The sequence below is a fragment of the Saccopteryx leptura genome, chromosome 1 (genome assembly GCF_036850995.1).
Source record: "Saccopteryx leptura isolate mSacLep1 chromosome 1, mSacLep1_pri_phased_curated, whole genome shotgun sequence".
Taxonomy (NCBI): domain Eukaryota; kingdom Metazoa; phylum Chordata; class Mammalia; order Chiroptera; family Emballonuridae; genus Saccopteryx; species Saccopteryx leptura.
The window spans coordinates 118,158,552-118,168,216 of record NC_089503.1 but is presented as its reverse complement, the minus strand read 5'-3'; the positions used below and the strand labels follow the sequence as shown (position 1 = coordinate 118,168,216).

The 9,665-nt window shown below is 34.7% G+C and overlaps 1 pseudogene; it reads left to right on the top strand.

Annotated features, from left to right (window-relative positions):
* The first annotated feature begins 330 nt into the window (after window positions 1-330).
* LOC136388125 (RWD domain-containing protein 1 pseudogene) lies at window positions 331-769 on the top strand (annotated as a pseudogene).
* Window positions 770-9,665: the final 8,896 nt, after the last annotated feature.

The following is a 9,665-nucleotide window of genomic DNA, read 5'->3' as shown; positions in this document are numbered from 1 at the left end:
AGCAACCATCTGCTTCTTCCCTTTACTCCCCCTTCTATCCTTTTTTCCCTCCTACAGCCAGTGGCTTGATTGGTTTGAGCATGATCCCATATGCTGAAGATAGTTCCTTTGGAGCACATCAGCCTCAGTCACTAAAAATAGCTCAGAACTTGAGCATCAATCCCAGATGGGATTGCCCAGTGGATCCCGGTCAAAGCACATGCAAGAGTCTGCCTCACTATCCCCATCTTCTCATTGAACTGCCCCCCCCAAACAAAAACAGTAATAACTAAAAAAAATAAATTAAAAAAATAATAACTATTAGCATTAGAGGCCAAAGAAAACCTTGGTATGGTGATAATTTTTACTTTATAGACAGATATGCAAGAGAAATTAAATAAAATAGTGGATCAAATTAAAACTAGAAGAGAAGAATAAAATAACTAAAAAGAAGTAGAAGAAGCCAAAAAGCAATTCTTTCATGCTACTACTGTTAAAATTGAAAATTTTGTATGTTGGAAAGCCAAGATTGATGCAGAACTCTTAGAAATTAAAGAGAAATAAATGAAAGACTAACAATCGGGAAAAATGCATTAAGTAGGAAACAGTTATTGCAACAAATCATAATCTTGACATATCTGATATCTGGTTCTTGGTGGATGCTGGAAACAATATATAGAGAGATAAGTCTTTGTTCCAGGAAATGGATGACTTAGAGCTCTATGTTGATGAAGATGTTCCAGACAGCAATCCTGTGACCCAAAGAGGACCTGACCACCTACTGGACTAACCCCATGTGTAGACTGCCATGGCATTTGTGGCTATACTGAGAAGATGTTGATATTCTTTTCCTTTTTTAGGAGAATATTCTTCTAATAGCTTTCATCACTGGACTTAATAAACTGACCTTTAGCTTTTTTAATAAAAAGAGTAAAGAAGTGTATACACTAAGAAAAAGAATATTATAAGAGAAGTTTATAAGCAATAAAATATATAATATTTGACCATACAAAATTTTACACTTTTCAATTTTAAATTATGCCATTACACAGCTTAAAAACAAAACTATTAGCAAATGTTTACAGAGATAAAATTCTGGAGTTTATTTTGCCCAAACACCTGCTACTTATTAAGAAAAAGACGCAGTGTGATAAAACGAAAGATAATTGGCAAAGAATTTGATTTCACGAAAAGGGATATCCCAAGAGAATCTTCAAGCTGCCAATAGACTGGAGGAAAGATGCTCATTTTTAGAGGTTGTCAAAGAAATTGAATAAATATAACAATGAAATTGACTTCTTAGGGAAACTGAATAAATAACAGAGTGTTTGTAGAAATATGTAAGGAATATCGTGTTCTCATATATTTCTGTTAGCAATGTATATTGGTGGTTTTACAAAATAATCTGATAATAAAAATAAAATTTAAATATACATTGTTCAGTAAAAAAATCTAGTTAATACAAAATATTTATGGATGAAAGCATCAATACATTGATAACTTTGGTATCTTTTGTAGAAAGTTGGACACTTTTGGAATATCCATCAACAGGAAATGGTTGAGTAAACAGTAGTACATTTTGTTGGGAAATATTATGCAGCTATTAAACCTTTTACAGAAGTTAAGCTATAACTCTATTTAAAGATAAAACTTTTAAAGAGGTAAATAAGTTAAAATGGAGTCATTAGGGTGGGCCTCTAATCCAACAGGTTAATGTCTCTATAAGAAAAGAGATGAGGATATGGGGAGTGAGAGACCTGACATAGGACAGGCAGGTAAGGACCCTATAAGGAAGCCATACCCCATCAAGAAGAGAGGCTTCAGCCCTGGCTGGTTGGCTCAGCGGTAGAGCGTTGGCCTAGCGTGCGGAGGACCCGGGTTCAATCCCGGGTTCGATTCCTGGCCAGGACACACAGGAGAAGCACCCATTTGCTTCTCCACCCCTCCGCCGCGCTTTCCTCTCTGTCTCTCTCTTCCCTTCCCGCAGCCAAGGCTCCATTGGAGCAAAGATGGCCCGGGCGCTGGGGATGGCTCTGTGGCCTCTGCCTCAGGCGCTAGAGTGGCTCTGGTTGCAACATGGCGACGCCCAGGATGGGCAGAGCATCGCTCCCTGGTGGGCAGAGCATCGCCCCTGGTGGGCGTGCTGGGTTGGGCGCATGCGGGAGTCTGTCTGACTGTCTCTCCCTGTTTCCAGCTTCAGAAAAATGAAAAAAAATAAATAAATAAAAATAAAAAAAAAAGAAGAGAGGCTTCAGAGGAAATAAAACTTGCCAACTCCTTGATATTGGACTTCAGGCTTTGACTATGCCAACTTTATCAAGCTAATATCAGTGGCTTTGAAGTCATGGAGAGGGATCGTTAGCCAACGAACACACATAATGTAGCTTTACATGCTAGAAAAAGATAAGGAAGAGAGGTCTTTACCTTCTAGTCTCTGGAGAACATGCCCAAGCTCTGCCAACACCTTGTTCAGGTCAGTGATATACAGAACTGTGAGAGAATAAATTCCTGCTGTTTTAAGTTAGCATTCATGTGGTAATTGGTTACAGCAGCCTCTAAAAAAGAATACAGGTAACAAATTGGAAATAGACAGCTTTGATTCTGAGAGACACAAACAAGCCTGAAAGAATGGTTCCCATGGAAGAAGCCAAAACAATATTAGTTAGGTAAAATAAAACATATGCAAGCAGATCTGGACATTACCAGTACACAAATAAGACAAATTCCATTTTGTGGCAATGATTAAGATGTTATATTGATAGAGTTGATGTTGGAATCTTGGGAAGATAGGAACATTTTCAAATGTGTAATTTCAAGTAATATTCATGTCTGCTTCTAAGGTTTACAATCAGGGACAATGCTTTGGAAAAAGAGGATTATCAAATACTTATGATATAAGAAAACCTCATTAGTTGACAAATTTAGAAATAATTCTTTTCCCAGGTTTATAATTCTCATGCAAACAGAAAATTACAACATTCATAAAAGCAAACAAGAAATATTGAAAACACAAAAGCATGTGTTAAGATTAAGCCCAGATTAAGAATACCAAAAACTAGTGATTCTGAAGTTATCAATTTCTATCTAAACCAAAGAGCTGGACAGGGTGGTAAGACAATGAGACTATGACTTCTCATTTGAACAAAAATCTATGAATGCAGTAAGATACACAAGGATTTGTCAGTTCAAGTCTCACATTGTTGACAAATTTCTTTTTTCAACTACTGTCAATGTGTGCTTCACTCATACACTAAAATTTTGATACTTAAAGTCTTTATTTTAAAACATTGCTATCATAGTTATTTATGTTCTTCAGATATATTTCTGGCTCTCCATCTTTCATGTGCATGATCAAATTGATTTCCCTTTACTTTTGAAGTATGACCAGAAGATCTGCTCTGACAAATGAAAGGTCAACAGAATTGATTGATACATCTACCAGATAGACCCTACAAGAGCCATGATACTTGTTGAATTGCTATGATTCTATTTTTTTTTAACTAAGAAATCATGGATACGTGGAATGTTAGGCACCCTGAGACTTAGTCCTTTAAGAAAGAAGGTGTAGAGCAGAGCTGCTTTCCCCATAAACTAACTTTGATAGAAATGTGTGAGCAAGAAAAAATAAGGACATTTTTTTAACTCACTGAGATGTTAAGTTTGTTTATTAGAATAAAATAATCAAAACTATGATGTATAACTCAAACTGTTAAAAATTCTTATTTTTTGGGTTTAGGCTACATTCTAGATTAATAAAATTATTTTCACTTATATTTATATGGCTATTGATTTTATCATTCATAGAAAAATACCAAACGTCATAAGCACATTTTTGTTACCAAATCATATTTTATTTAATGGAATTATAGTTTAAATGAGAAATATGTATCGAATACAATTATATCTTCAAAAAAATTTTTAAGAGTTCTTAGAAACTAAAAGAGAAACTTTGAAAATGCATTGGTGAAATAAGTATATCATGCCTTTTTAAATGACTCACATCAATTCACTTTCTTTAACAAAACAAAATATTAACCTTGTTCCAGTAGCTTGTGTTTAGCTGAAGATAATGGCTTTGTACTTTATGTGCTATATCAAAAATACCAAAATAATCTATGATTTTTAAATCTTTTTTCTCTGTCTGTGTCTTTCGTCATATACACAACATATACATACATACAGACATACTCACACATATATGGATAAAGATCAGTTCTTTTTTTTTAAAGTTTTATCTTTTCTTTTTTTAAAATTTTATTTATTCATTTTAGAGAGGAGAGAGAAAGGGAGAGAGAGAGACAGCGTGGGAGAGAAAGAGGAGAGAGAGACAGAGAGAGAAGGTGGGGAGGAGCTGGAAGCATCAACTGCCATATGTGCCTTGACCAGGCATGCCCAGGGTTTCGAACCAGCGACCTCAGCTGGTTTATCCACCTCGACGCTTTATCCACTGCACCACCACAGGTCAGGCAAGATCAGTTCTTATATCTGGTCAAATAAAAAGGAGTCTTGGATGAGAACCATCTTCACCTTGGTCAGTATTTGTCCCAAATGCATTGCCTAGAAAATACAGCAGGAAAAAAGGAGAAGAAGGGGGGGAAAGAGAGGGAGGGAAATAAACGAGAGATGATGAGAGGCAAGAAGAACTTGTTTGCACTGAACAAACTTGAATTGAGAAGAAGCAGGGTGGAAAAAATGCATTGAGTGTGTTCAGCAAGATTCTTCCTGACACACTTATATATTTATATTTTTTCAGGGTGTTTTACTAATTTTTTAAGGTTATTCAACTGTAGTTAGGCCCAAATTATACAACCTCTTAAACCACTTGACAGTCTCCAGACTTGTGTTTCTGGATACCTATTACTGTAGTATGGTAAATGAGATTTTACAAATAATTTAATCCTTTTCGATTTAGTCACATTTCACACGTTTTGAATGATGTGAAATTAGAAGAAGATCATTCTATCAAATTTTACCCTTGCTTTTAAGTATTGAATGTCAAGGAAACCAAATAAAGAATGTCGGCCAAATATTAAAAGTCCTGCACAATTTCTGTATTCGATAATCATTGTGAGTTTCATTTGTTTTAAATGTACTAATAAACCTGTTAATATCTTCAGCTTCTTCCTATAATAACATACATAGTATATAGTGAATAATTAAATGGTAGTATCAATAATACACATTGAATAAAAATTAGTTGAGGAAATATACAAATAATGCTAAATATCTAGCAACTGAAAGATACCAAACATATTTTTGGTTTGGTGTTATTTTAAAGGCACTACAGCCCTGCACAGAGGATGCTGGTTTGATCCCTAGTCAGCGCATATATAGGAACAGATCGATATTTCCATTCCTCTCTTTCTTTCTCCCTTCCTTTATCTAAAATCAACAAATAAAATTTTAAAAAATATATTTAAAAATATTATAAATAGTTCTCTTAAAAAATTTAAGAAGATACATAATTCTTCAGTATGCATGATATCCTCTTGAACTAAAAGGTACTATGTGGAACAAAGACTTAATAGTTTATATACTCAACTACCAGATTAAAATGACTAAGTAAAAACAATCAATTGTCATGTTCATACAAAATAGATAAATACCAAAGAATATTGGCTTTTATAATCACACAATGGGTTTTTCAAGCAACATAAAATGTTATTTTTTAAAATATAAAAAACAATATTGTTTTTATCTATAAAAGGACTTTCTGATTCTCATAAATTGAATTTCATTACAAATTTTAACATATTTAATGCATGTCATATAGTATCCACATCTAAGATATTTTGTCATGTCTCAATCTAAATAAAGTGATATGTACTTAAAAATATTATTGTTAAAAAAGAAAATAATAGGCCTGACCTGTGGTGGCACAGTGGGATAAAGCATCGACCTGGAACACTGAGGTTGCCAGTTCGAAACCTTGGGCTTGCCCGGTCAAGGCACATATGGGAGTTAATGCTTTCTTCTCCTCCCCTTTCTCTCTCTCTCTCTCTCTCTGTCTGTCTCTCTCTCTCTCTCTCCCCCCCTCTAAAGATAAATAAATAAAAAAAGGAAAAAAAATAATAGTGGAAAGAAGGTTGAGGCCTGACCTGTGGTGTGCAGTGGATAAAGCGTTGACCTGGAAATGCTGAGGTCGCTGGTTCGAAACCCTAGGTTTGCCTGGTCAAGGCACATATGGGAGTTGATGCTTCCAGCTCCTCCCACCTTCTCTCTCTCAGTTTCTCTCTCTCCCTCTCTCTCTCCTTTCTAAAAATGAATAAATAAAATTAAAAAAAGAAAATAATCAAGTATAAACCTAAATTTTGATGTTGACCTTTTAATACAAAATTATCTTTATCTGATAATAAATTTATAATGAATTTACTAAATTTTACTGAAGATAGCCTGCTATTTTTACTATTCTTCAATATGTTTTTCATTTAGAATTATTATTTTTATTTATTTATTTATTTCAGAAAAGAGAAGAGAGAGATAGCAAAAAGGAGGGAGGGACAGGAAGCATCAACTCCCATATGTGCCTTGACCAGGTGAGCCCAGGGTTTCAAACCGACAACCTCAGCATTCCAGGTTAATTTTTCACCCACTGTACCACCACATATCTGGCTTAGAATTATTTCTTGAAGCTATTTCAAAAAGTTGTTCTTTATATTTTCAGAAGTGAATGTCTGCTTATGCTGCAAAATGTCAGTGTTACAAGTCTTCTTTGTCTTACTGCTCTGTAGCTTGCAACCACATGTCTAATATGCTATTTCTCTTTTTGTATCAACAGTTTTTTCATACAGTTTTGTTCATACTGTGTATATTACTGCTCATGCTTTCTTTTTTAATTTTTTTCAATCAATTTGTTTTAGGTATATTCCTTATGTAGGACAAAATTTCAGACTTGTTTTGTTATTCAACCTGAACAGCAATTTAATAATTAAATGAAATACACAAATGCATTTATATGGCCCTGGCCAGTTAGTTCAGTGGTAAAGAATTGTGGCTTTGGATGTCCTGGGTTTGATTCCTGGTCAGGACACACAGGAGAGGTGCCCACATGCTTCTCCACCCCTCTCCCTCTTGCTTTTCTCTCTTTTCTCCTCTTGCAGCCATACCTCAATTGGAGCAAGTTGGCCCCAGGAACTGAGGATGTCTCCATGGCCTCCACTTCAGGCGCTAAGAAGAGCTTGGTTGATGAGCACTGAGCAATACCCCAGATGGACAGAGCAGTGCCCCCTAGGGGGCTTGCTGGATAGAACCTCGTCAGAGTAAGTGCGAGAGTCTGTCTCTTTGCCTCCTGTTTTCTAACTGAATTTTTTAAAAAAGCATTGATATGACAATAGATTTGATTTTGGTTCCCTTTAACCTTTATGTTTCCTGCTTAGACAGTTTTTTGATTTTTATTTTGTGACATATTCTTTAGTTAACTTTATAATTATTTCTTTATAACATATCTTCATCTATTAGGATTAAGCTCTCTATACCAGTTCCCTGATAGGAACTGAGAAAAAAAAATGTTTCAACATTTAAAAAAGTATAGAGACTGGAAGCAGAACAGTGGTTGCCTAAGTACATGAGATTGATGCTTTAAAAATTATTGTGATGATAATTTTATTGATGATATTATATCAAAAGTTACAATTTTTAAAATATAAATATGTGAGTATATTGTATGTCATTTCTTCTTCAATAATGACATTTTTAAAATGAACATTTAAATAAAGGCCTTCTAAGATAAAACAAAACTTAGAAAGCCAAGAGTATTCATTATCAAGAGATTAGCACTACAGTACAAAAAAATATTGCAAATTATTCTTTGGGAAGAATGTGATACCAGATGGAAATTTGAACTACGGTAAAAAAGTTAGTAGTCCTTAGAATGGTTTTAAAAAGTGAGCAAATATAGAATACATATTTTCAATTAAAATAATTGATTTTATAAATGTAAAAAATAGTAATGCATTGTGAGGCATATAACATATGAATAAATAAATATCAATAACTGCAAAAATAGGAAAAGGGAAACTGAAGTTTGCAACTATAAGCTTCTTAAAGTAAATATAGGTGTTATATAATTTGAAGTCACACTGTGATAAATAAGGGAGATCACAATCATAAAATTCAAGAAACTTGGCATTAAAAAGAAAGAGATTCATAGTAAGATGCATTGGAATTAAGTGAATTTTAATTATTTTTATAATAAAGAAAAGAGCCAGAATTATGATGAAACAAGGAGTTAAATAATAAGGAATAGAAAACATACTATAGAAGGCAAAAGTTGACTAACTTAACATAGAGATAGGATTGTTTTCATAAAAATAGAGAAGTTAGGCCCTGGCTGGTTAGCTCAGTGGTAGAGTGTTGGTAGGCATGTGGAAGTCCCGGGTTTGATTCTCAGCCAGGGCACACAGGAGAAGCACCCATTTGCTTCTCCACCCTTTTCCCTCTCCTTCTCTCTATCTCTCTCTTCTCCTCCTCCAGCCAAAGCCCCATTGGAGCAAAGTTGGCCAGGGCGCTGAGGATAGCTCCATGGCCTCCACCTCAGGTGCTAGAATGGCTCTGGTTGCAATAGAGCAACCCCCCAGATAGACAGAGCATCACCCCCTAGTGGTTTTGCCGGGTGGATCCAGGTTGGGTGCATTCTGGAATCTGTCTCTCTGCCTCCCCACTTCTCACTTCAGAAAAATAAAAACATTAAAAAAGAGAGAGAGAGAGAGAGAGAGAGAGAGGAGAGAGAGCATTTAGCAAAGCTGGATGTTGAGAAATATTGTGGTTTTTAATTTTTTTTTCTTTTTTGCAGGAGTGATAAGAAAATAACAATTTTATTGGTTCAGTGACAGATGGAAGTATGTAATCATGTGCATAGGCTACTAAAGAAGCACAGCAGAGCAGAATCTACCTTCAATGGAGCATAGAATGAAAGTATTCAGAGTTGATAATGCTGGGACTTGATACATTAGTGAGAGATACTGAGGAAGAGTAGAAGTAGATATATACCTTCTTCATCCTGCCCCCCAACACCTGTCCTCTCTGACAGCTGTCCGTCTGTTCTCCATATCTGTGAGGGTGCTCTTAATTCTGCTTGTTAGTTTATTTTATTCTTTAGATTCTACGTATAAGTAAAATCATATAGTTAACACTTGTTTTGCATACTTTTTCTTCAAGTAAAATTGGAATACAGTAACTGAAATCAATAAATTTTTCCTGAGTTGATGGACATTGGGATTTTTCAAAGATTATCATATTCTTTTATTAGCACATGATGCTCTTAACAATGACGTGTAGTGTTCAATTAGATATACTGGTTTTCTCAACACATTGTTGGCTCATAGTGTTCCTTTCAAAGAATACCCCCCCTAGTCTGTCTTACATGAATCACTATTGAGATAGCTCCTGGTATACTTAAAAATGGGCAGTATGCTTTAAAAATTTGAAACATACCCCTAATAAATAATACTGTAATATACTCACATCAAAATTGATGTTATCTGAACTTATTTAAATATATATTTAGATTAATCCAAGAATACATTTCACAAAGCTTTCAGCCACCAAAAATGTTATTAAAATTATATTCATGACAACATGGATGGACCTTGATAACATTATACTGAGTGAAATAAGAAAATCCGAGAAAGCTAAGAACTGTATGATTCCATACATAAGTGGGACACAAAAATGAGACTTATGGACAT